Source organism: Cupressus sempervirens, chromosome 5 (genome assembly GCF_028749045.1).
Source record: "Cupressus sempervirens isolate cs-2001-9-10 chromosome 5, ASM2874904v1, whole genome shotgun sequence".
NCBI classification, from domain to species: Eukaryota; Viridiplantae; Streptophyta; class Pinopsida; order Cupressales; family Cupressaceae; genus Cupressus; species Cupressus sempervirens.
The window spans coordinates 680,984,176-681,000,166 of record NC_143122.1 but is presented as its reverse complement, the minus strand read 5'-3'; positions in this window follow the sequence as shown (position 1 = coordinate 681,000,166).

Here is a 15,991-nt window from a genome sequence, read left to right as displayed (position 1 = left end):
CTCAGAGATGCTTCTCTTCTGGCTTCGGTCAATCTTACCAATTCATCCATTCTTTCTTTCATTTCATCAGTAGTATCTTCATCATATGACTGGATGTAATTTTATAATCCCATCAAGTTGTTCTGGGGCATTCTAGCTTGAATTCCATACACTAAATCAAATGGAGCCACCCCAATTGCCTTCTTTATAGTTACTCTGTCAGCCCATATTGCCAACTGTAACTTGGAATCCCATGCCTTTTTATTATCGTCCAAGGTTCTCTTAATGATTTTCAACAAGCTTTTATTTGTGGACTCAGCTTGTCCATTCCCTTGTGGATGATATGGAGTAGATGATGTTCTTGTCATTCCATATTTATCACAAAACTTGATGAATTCCTCAGACCTAAAACATAGCATTATCTGTGACAACTTTCTATGGACATCCAAATCTAGAAATGATATTATTCAATAGGAAATTATTTACCACTCTACTTCTTGCATTTCTGGTAGGGATAGCCTCTACCCATTTTGTAAAGTAGTTAGTAGCAACCAGAATCCAAGAATAGCCAGTGCTGGACTTGGGAAAGATTTCTCCTATGAAGTCCAAACCCCATTGTTGAAAAGGTACTTGAGTTTCAACTGGCTTCAGTGGAGTATTTCCTAAGAATTTCAGCTTTCCAGCAAATCTCTGACAAGGATCACATTTCTTAACCATAACTTGAGCATCTTTGAACAAAGCAGGCCACCAGAAACCAACCCTCATTATCTTATGCACAGTAGTTTTGGCACTGTTTTAACATCATAATAAAACACCAATAGAAAAGATGATTTCAAGCACCCGCTCGCTCAGAATAATATATGGGACTTGCTAGCATGGAATATTTTTAGAATGTGAAAACTCATATGAAGGTTTCCTATTGGTCAGTATAGCTGACTAGACTTTGTAAAGTGTGAATTGATCTGATCGTTGATCTTGTCTTGATCAACAAGCGACACTTCCCCACAATTCTAAAGTGCAAGAATTTTAAGTAATGTGGGGAAACCTAAATGTGATGCATGGCACAGTATCACATCATGGGCCCACCTTGCTTAGATGATAATAACAACTTGTCTTGTGTGGTACTTTTCAGATGAGCTGGAGTCTAGAGAAAGCATCTCATTGGCCAGACTAGCTGACTAGATGTTACAGTCACAGAAGATTTGTGATTGCCATCGATCTGAATAAGATCCAGGGTTAGGACTTCCCCAAAATATGGACTTGCTTGACATTTAAATAATTCAGGCAAGTGGGAATAGTGGGACCAAGACTTAAAGGGAATGTTGAGTCATGCCATGCTGGAAAGGTCAGAAAGAGTAAGGTGTGCTTATCGGTGGAACATGACAGGTATGCCAAGTAGAAAGCAGTGATGTCATGGGCGCTGAAAATTTAAATGCCATAGTCAAATCTATCAGAGCACATTGTAAAAGGATGATATTCGATTGGTTAAGTTAGCCAAGTGGGCTATCAGAGAAAAGGATTTTGGCCTACCATCAATCTGAGAAAGATCGATGGATAACGCATGCCCGCAATAAGAAGTTGCAAGAATTTTAAGTAATGCGAGCATGCACCCTTTTGACATGTGGCTTGGGCCTTGAAATTTTAAAATGCATTTTATTTTTGAAATAAAGTCATCTGATCTTTAAGAGATCGACAAGTCAAATTCAAATTTGAAATATAACAAAAACTAATGGTTACAAGAATTAAAATGACTCAAAGTTTCCTTCGTGCGACCTCAATGCACTGGTATAATATGAAAAATCACCGTTATTGAAGCATACAATTGTAGATTTTCTCAGAGTGAAAAGGATTTCTAGAGAAAGGGAACATAATCTCTCAAGGGTTTCAACAAATTTGCAGAAAAAATTACAGAGAAAGGTCAAATTGAGTAGGTAAGTAATCTCTAACATGTAAAAATCAAGAATTTGCTATTGTAAGAGTGTGAAATTTTAAAATGCCTCCACGAAAGGAATTTTCTAGGCAAACTGATTATTTAAAAATGGTTGTGCATGATGATTTCCTAGATCAATTTATCTTATCAGTAAATGAAATAACTAAAGGGAGGGAACTCATTCCTAAGAACCCTAGGGTAGTTGTGGCTGAGGGTTTGTATGATAGGGAAAATTGGGTAAGAGATGCCCAAGTCTCTATTGGGGGTTTGCAATTGTTCAAGAAATGGTTGTCAAAATTGAATTTAGATACCCCCATGAAAAATGTTTGGGAATTTGACATTGGAAAATTAATAGTTCCTTCAGTTTTCTTTGATAGTAATCTATTGATTGACCTGGCAAAGAAATATGATCCTATTATGGGATGGGTGAAAAATCATTCTGGAGTTAATCTTTTTAGGGTTTTACTTGAGCTATTCAGTAAAGTTTTTAATCTTAACCCTAGCCACACTATACATGAAATCATTGATATGGATGATTTACAAGTGAGATATGATGCACAAAGAATATACTTGAGGACATGGCCATTGTAGGAGCATGCTACTGAAGTTGGAACCTTGTCTGTGATTACTGCTAACACACCCGAGCCATTGTTGAAAAGACATTTTAACCCCAGGGCTCAGGCATTATATACTTCTCTTTGTAAAAATTTTGGGATGGATGAAGCTGAGCATATCCCACGCTCAATTTTTCTCATAATGGCTCAAACTCTTCAATTTGCAATGAGTACTATTCTAGATTTTGCTAGTTTCCTTGCAAAGGAGATTCACAATGGTTTGGTGGGAATAGCAAGGGGAAAAGTGAAAAAACCATTCTATTGGTATTCATTTCTTATGCATGTATGCTTGTACAAGGGATTCACCTTCTTCTCCAAGTGTATGGAGCTGGAAACAACCAGGGATGGAGAGAGGAATCTAGTGAAGTTGTCGAGTGTAGATATGACTTTAGAAGCTACAAATTCTAGTTATGTGAGATTTGATTGATACTTTGCATCAAATCTTAGGCTTCTTTTGAAAGGGGATAGCCCCAGAATTCCACAAGCATTGTTAGAATTGGTTAGACCCAAGGACCATGCACAAGGACTGTTGGTTAGTCATAACTGGGGGGATATAATGCCCTACAATGTCTCAACAGTAATAAGATTATATAGCTTTTTGGGAAAGCCTCATATGATACCTTTCCATGTGCCCTTGAAGATAGAGATAGCTAAGCTCCTATGGTAGATAAGCACTATAGATGAGAGGAAATTGTCTAAAAAGGGTACCTTCTTTCCCATTGTTACTGTAGTGCATGATTTTTTTTTGTCAGGAAAGGGTGGAAGCACCTTAATTTTTTTATATATAGATATAACATGGCAAAATCTCATGCTAGATTTACTAATCCTAAAGGATTCTATGACCTCTTAAGAGAGAGGGTGAAAGCTTCATGCATGGTACAACAGGTTTATTATCCAGAGGATGTAATCAGAAATGTTTTCACTTTGCAAGAACATGAATTGAGAAAAGAAAATTGGATAGTGTTTAGTAAGACTTTAGAATTCATTAATGCTTTTGACCCCTAGTATGACCCATTGAAAGATAAGAAATAATGGGGAGCTAAAATGCAATCATTAATGAATAATTCTGCTATAGTTATCCAAACCATGAATGAGAAGAAAGCCATATATGTTGAGACATATCCAAACAAGGCTATAGAGATATAAAGAACGATAAGCAACAAAAATGTGGTGGCCTGTGGTTAGTACACTTTGAAGAAAAGGGAAGGATATGTAATGGTCAAGAATGTACAACAAGCTCCCCTTCAACAAAGACCAAGGCTAGGAAGCCCACCTGCAACCAGTGCTCCAAAAAGACAAAAGTTAGAGAAAGGGTTTTCTTCCCAAGTGGAACAATATTCCCCAAGCCAGTCTCCAATTAGAATTGATGATGAAACATCTCTGAGAGAACAACTTAGAAAAATTGGTGGAGAGGGAGATGTGATTGTTACTTCCATAGATTTGTAGATTGGAGAGCCTCAAGAGCAACCTACACCTTCTTTGGATTTAACTATTGCTGATTACCAAGGTTAGGAAATTTACCCTATAGTTGCCCAAGCCTCTAAGAGGTTTATTACTGATGAAATTTTTTTGAAGTCTGAAGAATTTGCACAATTTTTATGGAGGTTAAATATAGGAAATTTTTAGAAGACTTGTGAAAAAATAAAAGCAGAACAACCTGATAAATCAGATTCTACTATTAAGTAGGAGATAAAGTCTAAATTTTTGAAAGATGATGAATTTGATAAGGTTGGTGTAGTGGTGGAAAGGATTTTTGAACGATGAATTCTAATAAGAATTGTTGATAATATTTGTTGTAAGGCAAAAAATTAGATCTAAGGATTTGTAGTAGACTCTAAACCCCAATGGATTAGGCACTGGTCAAATTGATTCAGCTGGAAGAGAAATGTGTCATAAATGGTTTTCAAATGCAGAATTATAATCAATTTTACTTTTATTTCTTGAAGATTTTCAAATTTTTTGTGTACTTGTTTGCATGGAATGTTTTAGCTTCAGTTAGCCACTATTGCTGAGAACACGTGCAGATCTATAGAAGAATTTTGGCCAGATTTTTTTATATGGGATGTGTTTATCAAATTGTCAAGAATTATGCATGTATTTGAGGATTGGAGATGAGAATCAAAACGAAACTAAAATAATTCTCATATAGTGTTTCCCAATATTGAATCATCCCTGGGCATACCCACCCTGGTTTTGTATAGCCTTAAGAGTGGAAAACCACCTTTGGTTTTTCTAAAGTTGGGTCCAAATGGTTTGCACACCTAATTTTTAATAGGAATTGGCTGATCCTTATATTGTGTGAGTGATATCATTTTGGTATTGAGCATTTTGTTCCTTAGTAGTTTTAAAACACCAACAGGCCCTACACCATCAAGAGGATGCCCCATAAGGTATCTAGCTCTGCAAAAAATCTACAAGTTGCCCCCAGTCATGCTCACTCCAAAGCATGAGGAAGATTATCAAAAAGAGGAGTAGGTATGTTTTGCTCCATAAGGAAACACCCTAGTGTTGGAAAGGTTCACTTTTTTTAGCATTGGGAAGGAGTTGTTCCATGTAGCAGTATACTTGTCATACATTCTGATCCACCTAACTTCTATTATGCATGGAACAAGAAACTAGTTGATAAGAAAGGGCATCTATTTCATCAAACCAATCAATGGGTTTGTTTGACCCCTCTCTTTGTAAATGCTTGTACATATTAGAGTAGTTTTCTTTCTATCAGTTTCTTGCTTTCCAAGAAGTGCACAAGCACATGTGTTTTGTTGAGGTTGCAAAAGTTTTGGTCTCTGGTTTCAATTGCAGAGGGTGGTTTTTCTAGGTTTTGTAGGGTTAAGGTTTCATAGTGCACTGATCTACAATTTTCTTTGACTCTATAGCCCAATGGATGCATAAGGTCACTGGTCACATACATAGCTGGCTTGTGTCCCCTCTGAGTCACCAGAAATGTTACCTAATTTTACCCTAGCCAAAATTTGAATTTTGAATATTCGACCCACCCAATGACCACTTCCCATCTTTAATATTATTCAAATGGTATGGAAATATCAAAAACTAAAATGATTAAAACCTTAGGGTATTTCCTTATTTCCTATTTTGTTTCCACTGGCCTGCAACTTTCCCCACCATTGGATCTTGCCATGATCTACGAATGTCGCCATCTTGTTATGAAAAGTTGTGAGGTGGTTTGCCATAGCGAGATAGGGACCATCACAATTTTTCTATGGTACTGAAAAATGAGGTCTGATGCTGATTTTGATAAGTCCCTAGAAGTCACTATGTCACTATTGAGAAATTTGTGTTTCTCGCTGTTAGTGACATAGTGCCTTGATGAAAAGTGATCCTGCGTTAACTTTTTTAGAATATGGGTCCTAGACAATGCCCCATCAGATATTAGTTTAGCACATGATGGCATCTAGTGGGATACACATATACACTGGGAGAATTGATGGCATCGAAGGTCACTATGTTGCTATCAGGAAACTTTTTCTTCTCATCGTTAGCGACATAGTGTCCAGCCGGTAATTAAACACATCGTGGAACCTCAAATGACTTGGAAAGGTGACTAGGATGAAAGTAAGGTTTTGGTTTGTTACAAGCAGTGCATATTTTTTGTGTGTCATCAGTGCCCCAGACCCATGCCCATTCATAAAGCATATGAAAGATTCTAACCATCAGATCAAGCTGGAATCAATGGTCATTGCTATCTTGCTATGGTGAGTTGCACAAAGGTTACAAAAAATGACATAGCAACAAGGAACCCACCATATTTCTCTTCAGTAATGCATCAAATGTCTTCCAAACAATCAATGTAGAATCAATAGTCCTCGATCTCTCGCTATGAATAGTTGCAAGGTGGCACAGTTAGTTATAAAATGTGGTCAATCGCATGAAGACTTTGTGGGGTGGCAAAATGAAATGAAATCATTAGTCCACATGGCTCATTTTGGTTGTAGTATTTAGTTGACTATTTGAAATTGCTGATTCAAGAACTAGAAATGAGGGGAATCAAGTTTTCTTGCACAATCTGATCTTCATGATTGATTCCAACCACTCCCGAGTGAATGCTACACTCCACCACCTCTGATCCTACCCATCTACCTGGTCATAATGGTTTAATGGAACCATTTTCTATCTTCTCAAGGCCTTATTTTGGTAAAATATCAGATTTCATGATATCTGAGTCTTTTCCAAGGTTAGATTGGCCGTAGATTAGCATGATTATTCTCTTAATGGTAGTGGTTGTGGAGTAACTTCAGTCAGGAAATATCTCAATTATGCTTGAGCTATAAAGACAATTTTTGTAGATTTTGTACTGGTCAACTCTTCTCTAACTTCTCTAATATTTCTCTATAATTTGATGTGTAAATTCCCTTTGCCTCTAAACTCTATGACATTCTTCTTTATCTCCTTTAGCTATTGATGTAAAGTGCAAGAACTATTTTCCTCTCATTGGTGTATTGTAGAGATCTGCAATCTTGCATGACTATATCTCTTTTGGCCTATGAATGTTATATAAGTGAATCATCTCTTGCCTTGTGTCATTCATTTGGATTTTTTGATCTCCATGTGATTGTTGTTAGATTAAAGCAAGTCTAGATGTGTATATCTTTTGGTGCAATGATAGTTCAATAGTGCATGTATGGGTAGAGATTTGTTTGAACACTCTATTTTGGTGCATAACCCCCTTAGGTTAGAGTAGGTAGATTTTTTTTCATGCATTCTTTCTCCCTTTTCCTCTCCAAGAGTAGTTAAGTGAACCCTAATAATAAAGTAAGCTAGCCTTCTTTGGAGACCCAACCTCATAGTTCAAGTCCCATAGCTTTGAGGTTGTTTCCATGTTTCACAAGGTTTTACTTAGGTAAAAACTTTGGACAAGGGTGCAAACCTTTATGACAAAAAAATATAGCCAAACCATGAAATGATCTTACCTCACCCATATTCATAGGTGTAGGCCATTCTAAAATTGCTTTAACCTTCTTAGGATCATTCTCAAACCATCATCTAAAATCACATATCTCAAATACACAATCTCCTCTTGCGTAAAGGAACACTTTTTCAAGTTAATCATCAACTTCTCCTCTTTCAATCTTTGCAATACTTGTATAATATACTCAATATGTTCTTCCTTAGTCTTATTGAATATACAAATATCATCCAAATAAACAATCACAAACTTACCCAAAAATTTCTTGAGAACTTCATTCATCAACCTCATGAAAGTACTAGGTGCATTTCTCAAACCAAAAGGCATTACCAATCATTCATACAAAACATCTTTTATCTTGAAATTAGTCTTCCACTCATCACCTTCTCTATTTCTGATATGATGATAACCACTCTTAAAATCAATTTTTGTAAAATACTTTTCGCCACTCAAAAGATCCATTATGTCATCCATCCTCGGCATAGGAAAACTATATTTCACTATGATCTTATTAATAGCTTTGGAATCAGTACACATTATACATTCTACATTCTTCTTAGGTACAACACATGGACTCAAAATTTCTCTGATCAAACCTTTCTATAAAAATTCATGCACTTGTTTGTTAAGTTCCTCATTCTCTTTAGGTATCAATGTATATGGTTCTTTATTTGAAAAACTAGCTCTAGGAATTAGGTCCATACAATGAATTATACTTCTTTCTAGTGTTGAACCATTAGGTATATCTTTTGCAACATATATTTATATGTATTCAAAAAACATACAATTTCCATTGGCACTCGATCAATACTACTAGATTCTATTATCACTCAGTCACAACTAACTTTTGTAACTCAGTCACTACTGATTGGCACTTAGTTACCACTATTTTCTTGGACTCGGTTGCTACTTGTACAACTTGGTCTCCTAGGAATTATGGAAAAATAGACTTGGTTTTTCTTCATTTCCTTTTCAAATTGCTTTCCATTGGCCATGAAAATTCTCATAGTAATACAATTAACCTCATCTAGACTATCAATCAAAGGAAACCATATTTTCTTTCTCCTCTTCACCTAAAGAGTATATTGATTCAATCTTCCATCATGCACAACATATCTATCATATTGTTAGGGTCTATCCACCAACAAATGACAACAATCCATAGGCATAATATCACACATGACTTCATCAAAATAATGTCCAATCTTGAACTTCATTGTACATTGTTTACTTACCAATATCTTATGCTCATATTTTATCCATGAAACATGATAGAGTTTAGGATGCTTCAGCCATTGCAATTAAAAATTTGTAACCACCTCTTCTAATGCCAAATTTGTTGAACTTCCATTGTAAATGATCACCTTGTAGCATTTTCAAACCATCTTACATCTAGTCTTAAAAAGACTTCTCCTTAGAATAGGTTCCTCACCACTTCCCTTACTACACAAACATCTTCTCACTATCAAATTTTTATCAACCTTAAGTCCACTTGCTAAACCCTGAATGTCTCCTTCAAAGAATTTATGTTACCTTGTTCATTATCACTGGAGGATCTACACTTAAAAGATCTATTCCCCTCTTTGCCTCAACTGAACAATTACCATGGAAACCACCTCTAGAATAAGAATTACCTCTTCCTCAAAAATAACTAGTACCTCCTCAGTAAGAATTACCACCTTTTCACTTAGTATTTCCTTTGTCATCATTTTTCCATTCAAATTTTCCCTTATCTTATACAATACTATTGGATTTTCCACCTTCTAGATAAGATCTACCTCTGCCTTTTTGGAATCTACCATGTCTACTTATTTTTCTTTGTTTATGCTTCTTTGTCAAGATCTCCTCATATTTCAAGGCATATTAATATGCTTCCTCTACACATTCAAATTTCATAAAACATATTTCATCTTGAATTCTAGATCTCAATCCATTTAGACACCTTGAAACTTTCTCCACATCATCATCCACATGTCTAGATCTAATGTCCAATATATAGAATTCTTCACTATATTCCTTCATAGTGATGTCTCTTTGTCTCAATTTTTTTATTTTCCTAAATAAGCTACCCTTGTAATCAGTAGGCAGGAACTTCTTTTCCACCTTGTTCACCATTTTCAACCAAGTCCTAATCTTCTTCATTCCTCTCCTTTTACTATTAGTTTATAAATGCTCCCACCATAGTGTGGCATGATCTTTCAACTAAGTAACTATAATTTTCACCTTCCTATTATTAAGAATTTTCTCAAACTCAAATAACTTCTCCATATCAAAGATCCAATCCAACACAACATTGGTGTCCAATTTTCCATCATAAGGAACAACTTCTACAACAGGCTTTGAATGTGCCCTATTCAATACTCTCAAGAATATTTCCTCATCTTGATCTTCTTCAAATTCTAGATTAGGGTTGGGTGTTATAGATTCATAATAACTCACCTCATCAATATGTGCTCCTCTCCTCTAGGTTGTGTCTGCAACATCTAATCTAGCTGCAATCTATCTCAATGTATCCAATATGGCATTGTTAGCATTTCTTCTTCCTCAAACCATCTTTATAATTAGGTTCTTGCAAGATCATAACCCTCTACAATTTATAGGTCAAATCCTCATATCTTCTACCCACAAAAAATTCAATTAGAATTCTACATGATCCAATCTCCACAAGGATTAACCTCAAGCTCTGATATGACCTAGTGTAACAAGACTTGAATAGCTAGGGCTAAAGGCACACCTAACTATCCAACCACCTCATGGAGTACACATAATGGAAGAAAAACATAGAGAACAACACCAAGGAGAGAGAGAAAAAAAAACTTTTAATGATTCATCAAATTATTAGCATACATGCATAATTTTAGGGTCTTTTGGATTATGGCTAGATATAAAATATAACTTCAATTTGTAGTAGTTTCTTTAGAATCTCCAAGTCCTTCCTCCTCAATTCACTCTTCTAATTCTATAGCCTAAACTAAACCAAATACCTCTAGTTATACTTTCTAAAATGGCTTATAAAAGATTCTAGAACATTACATAACAAAACGATGACCTCAAAATGGTCAGCACTCATTCCTAGACAAGATCTTATCACTAAATTCATGGTCTAAATTAAATGCAAGAGTCATCTCCAACAAAGAAAAAAACATAGAAAAACTTGATCAAATAAGGACTCAAGAATCAAAAATAAAAGGCTCACTCATCCCATGAAAGATCACTCAATTATCATAGAACAACTTACCTAAAACTATAGGACTTGATCAACACTAAAAATTGTGGTTGATATTGAAGTCATTCAATTGGCACTACACATCTCAGTTAGCAAAGAAAAAAATTGGTTGACAAAGAAATCTCAGTTAATAGAAAAACAACTTGGTCAACATAGCAAGAACTTAGTTAGACTTCTTGAATGAACAAAAGTGTAGGATTGTGAGGAAATCCAAGATGCTCCTACATCATAGTGACTAGGCCTTGTTCTTCTCTATCTATGCAATCTCTTTACTCATGGATTGAGTCTAGTATTTATTATCCAAATCATCCTTTAGTGATTTAGGCTCAAATTAACATAGTAGGCATGTGTCACTCCTCAGTCTTTTTCTTGTCACAACTCCTAAATCTTTGTTTCCAATGATTTGATCTAGTGTATGATATCTTCTTACATATTTTCTAGTGTAGGCTCTTATCTTCGTACTTCTTTCTATATCTCTTTAGTTTCATTTGCTAGCAGTTACTTCAGTTAGCATGTCATGTATTTCAGCTTGTTCTTTTTTTTTGTTAGGAAATCACTTGCTAATGCTCTGCATGGTCTTCCTAATGCTCATCACCAATTGTTTGATGCTTTACATGTTTTTGTTGTAACTCGACATGTACTAGCTACTACTATGCAAAATATTTCTTCTTAGATTTAGGTAAACTTATAGGTTCACCTTCATATGTGTATGCCAAAATTTTTTAATCTTCAAGTTCCTTCTTACATTTAACTTCATTCTTCTCTGCATATTTATCAACTTTCACAGTTGCAGTTTCCACAACTTTGTTAGTGTTAGAATTCAAATACTTATATGTTTGTCTCTTAGTGGAATATCCTAAGAATATACCTTCATCATTATTTTCATCAATTTTTCCATGTCTATTATCCTTTAATTTATAAAATTTTCATCCAAAAACTTTGAAATATTTCACATTAGGTGATGATCCATATCATAACTCAAAATGTGTAAAATTTGTACCTTTTTATTCTTGTACTATATTCAAGGTATAAAAAATAGTACTTATAGGATATCTTCATTACTTTGGTGCAACATTCTTCTCCATCATCAATTTCTTAGCATAGTTCATGATTAATTTGTTCCTCCTTTCAACTATACCATTATGTAGAGGGGTCCTCAGTGTAGACATCTATCTCTTTATTCCTCCATCATTGAAGAATATTTTGAATTTGTCAGATATGAAGTCTCATCCTCTATCAGATCTCAAATACTTCAATCTTTTACCTATTTCCTTTTAAACTCTAGCCAAATACCACTTAAATATTTCAAATGCATTAGATCATTCTTTAAGAAACATCATGGTCATCATTCTAGAGTAGTCTAAAGTGTTGAATTGTGCTACACTGAAAGTTTTTTAGTTAAGTCGTTCAACCCAATATAAATTATCACATACAATCTTATTATTCAATCTTGTTGATTAGTTACCTTTCACAAGAAATGGTGCATCATTACCAAATTTAACACATCTTCCTTTATAATATTCTAATATTTAAAACTTACATTTATCACATGTCATATCGTGTGAGAAACCACTATCAATATCCATATATCACCTTTACTCACATATGAAATAGGTACAGTTTTCTCATCTTCATCACAACCATCTTTCATAGCAACATGAATAACTTTTTCATCATGACTATTAGAATCACTATCATTCTCTTCTTCAACAATGTAACAAGACTTCTTACTTTTACCCTTGTAGTCTTTCTATCTTTTGTTGTATTTTCCATCTCTTCTTCCTTTGAACTTTCTTTCCTTCTATTCATCCTTGTAATCCCTATCAAGACATCTTGCAAAAATATGACCAACTTTATTGCATGAGAAACATATTATAGGAAGTTTACCTTTTAATTTTCCTCTTGGTAGTCTCCTAGCCATTAATGCTTCAAGATCCTCAAGATCATCATTAGAAGATTCACTCTCACTAACCTCATACTTTCCTTTCTTATTTTTAGAATTATGTAAAAGAAATTGTGACTTAAAAATAGATTCAATAGCATGAGCAGTAAAATTATCAAAATTTGAAAATTTAAATGCAAAAGTCTACCAACCATACTATCCAAGATTAAATCATTACAAAGTGTACATCTCAAATCGTATATTGTGGAAACTTTAATAAAATAAATAGGAAGTAAGGTTCTTAATACCTTTTTTAATCATTGTCTCATCAAAAATATTTCCTTTAGCTCCTTTGATAGCATTGAGAACTTCTTTGATTCTTCCAACATACTGAGAAATATTCTCACCTTTTACCATGTTCATGTCATTAAACTTTCCTATCAAGCATCCTAATTTGGATCTTAGTACATTTTTATCTCCTCCACGGATCTTTTCAAGCTTTCCCCACATCTTCTTTGTAGTCTCACAGTCCTTTATGTCATCAAATTTTGAGCAGCTTAGGGAAGATGCAATATCCAATATTGCACGATTGCGATCTTGTTTTTCTTTTATCTATTGGGTTGTCATAGGCACAGATACTTCTATGTACTCATAATCCAAGTAGTATACTATCAAGTATCCAATTCCATAAATTTTTAGCTTCATCAAACTTTTCCATGCAACGAAATTTTTCTTATTCAGCTTGGGTACCTCCTTTATGTACATCTTAATCTTTGGCTTTAAGTCCATTCAAAATTCTCTTTACAAGAACCACAAGATTTGATACCAATTGTTAGAATGATTTGGAATAATTGAGAGGGTGGGTGAATCAATTATCCTTAGGTTTAAATGTACCAATTGAACATTTGAATAATTCAAACAACTTATATCTATCTTTAAATAGCCCAGTCTCTATAGCAACTTAGTATTCAGTAACATAAACTTGGAGTCAATTGTCCGAATAATAACCTACTTGCAAAATGTAAACCATTAAACAATAAAATATTTCAAACATCATTCACACAAGTAAGACACTGAGATTTAATACAAAAACTCAAATTGGGAAAAGCCACCAGCAACATGCTACGCAATTTTCACTCTTCTAAAGTGAGCTTTGTTAGGAGCTAGTCCTATTAAAGGTTACAATACACACTATTAGGTGTAACCCTATTAGGAGTGGCATTTTTAGAGGACTTAATAACATTCCATTAGAATTTCACCTTGATTAAAGGATTTACAAATGACTATTAGGTCAACCTTTATTAAAAGATTTTAACTGATACAATGGTTAGAAAGTAACAATAGGCTGATCTCATAAATACATCTCACTTTTCAAATAAAAATTACAATATATCTAGTCTACTAATTCATTAACTAAACTCCATTCATGTCCCCATCACTCTTCACCTCTACTTTACTCCTTTACAGCCTTCTATTCTAGTTTGCCAATCTATAAAATTAGGAACTGCTAACCTCTCTAGCTTAATCCTTATGCCTCCTTAAATAGATATCTTTGATATTTTTCCACTTAAACATCAACATTGATCTTAGGGTTAGGTCAAATTCATCAAATTCTTTCCCCATTTGGTTTCCTCCTTCCCCTTCTAGATACTTCTAAAAATTCATTTTTAATCCATGCCTAGAAATGATCAACCATGATTTCTCTTCCATTAAATTCTTAATCTTATCAATACATATCCTTCACACACTTTGACCAATCGAAAACCTCAACTATGATAGCTAGGAATCTCAGTTCCTTCATAAACTATCAAATACTGACACTCAGCCAAAACTATGTTCCTTGGCCTTAGTCATTGCTAGATAACTCATTCAATACTGAATTTCTTGGTAATCTTGTGTTATCTTCTCCTAGTGTTACATTTCTGATACTTAGTCTTTATTGGTTTTCGATTGAATTTATATTTTCTCAACTTCTACGAGTCACTTGGTTGACACTAACACAACTCAACTTTAACTCTAAATTCCATAATCTTCTTCTCTATAGCTTGGTTTATTGCATGCATTTGGTCCTTCATTAATCATCTCAACTAGGCTTCAAATCAAATCTCTTCTCACTTGGTGGTATGATTAAACAAAACATTATCTTGTCAAAGTCCAATTGATGAAGTTCCCATTATAATTCCACATAGCTCAATCTTTCCACTAGTTCTTCTTGTTATCTCCTCTTCTCAAATCCTCTTCATCAATCATGTTGATATGTCACTCTACTCAAGTAGAAACTATCTCACCAATAAGGTTTGACATCAATGACAACATACCAATTTTTCCAATCATGGTTTCCAATAGAAAATGAAGAATTGAATACATAAGAAAAATAATTACTTTAAAAATATTTGATTAGAGAAAGTTTGAGTTTGTGTGGAGTACCTTCTATATTGTCACCTAAGAAGAATGGATAATGGAGAATGTGCATTGATCATAGAGCTCAAAATGGGATAACAGTGAAGCATGGGTTTCCTTTCCTAGGATGGATGACATTATGGATAGAATGAGTGGAAAAAAATATTTTACAAAGAGTGTTTTAAAAAATCACTATCATTATATTAGGATCAAAGAAGGAGATGATTGGAATACTACTATTGGGGCTAATGAAGCTTTTTATGAGTGGTTGGTTATGCCTTTTGGTTTAATGAATGCATTGAGTACTTTTATGAGGCTGGTGAATAAATTATTTGGTAAGTTTATGATTGTGTACCTTGATGATATACTAATCTACAATAAGACTAAAGAGGAAAAATTTGAGCATATTATACAAGTTTTTTAGAGGTTAAGGAGGACAAGTTGTTGATAAATATCAAGAAATGTTATTTTATGAAAGAAGAGCTTGCGTATCTAAATTTTGTGATTTCCATTGATAGTTTGACAATGGATCCCAAAAAGGTAAGGGATATTCTTGACTGGACTACACTTAAGAATGTTGGAGAGGCTAGATTATTTCATGAGTTGGAAAGTTTCTACATAAAGATTTTCAGAAATTTTAGTTCCATTTGTAATTCTTTGATAGTGACTATGAGAGGTGATAAGAAAAGATTTTAAATAGACACATGAAGAAAATAGAACCTTTGAAACATTGAAGGAAAATTTCATAGAATTGCTTGTGCTTTCTTTACCTAATTTTAACAAAGTTTCTTAAGTTGATTGTAATGCTATTGAGAATATCATTAATGATGTTTTGAGTCAAGATGGTAAGCCAATAGTTGTCAATAGTGATAATTTGAAGGATACTAAGAGGAAATATCTAGTCTACGATCAAGAATTATATGCATTTATTCAAGTTTTGAATAAATATATGAACTTTTTTATCCCTCAAGAGGTTTATATATATACATATATATATATATATATATATATATATATATATATATATATATATTGA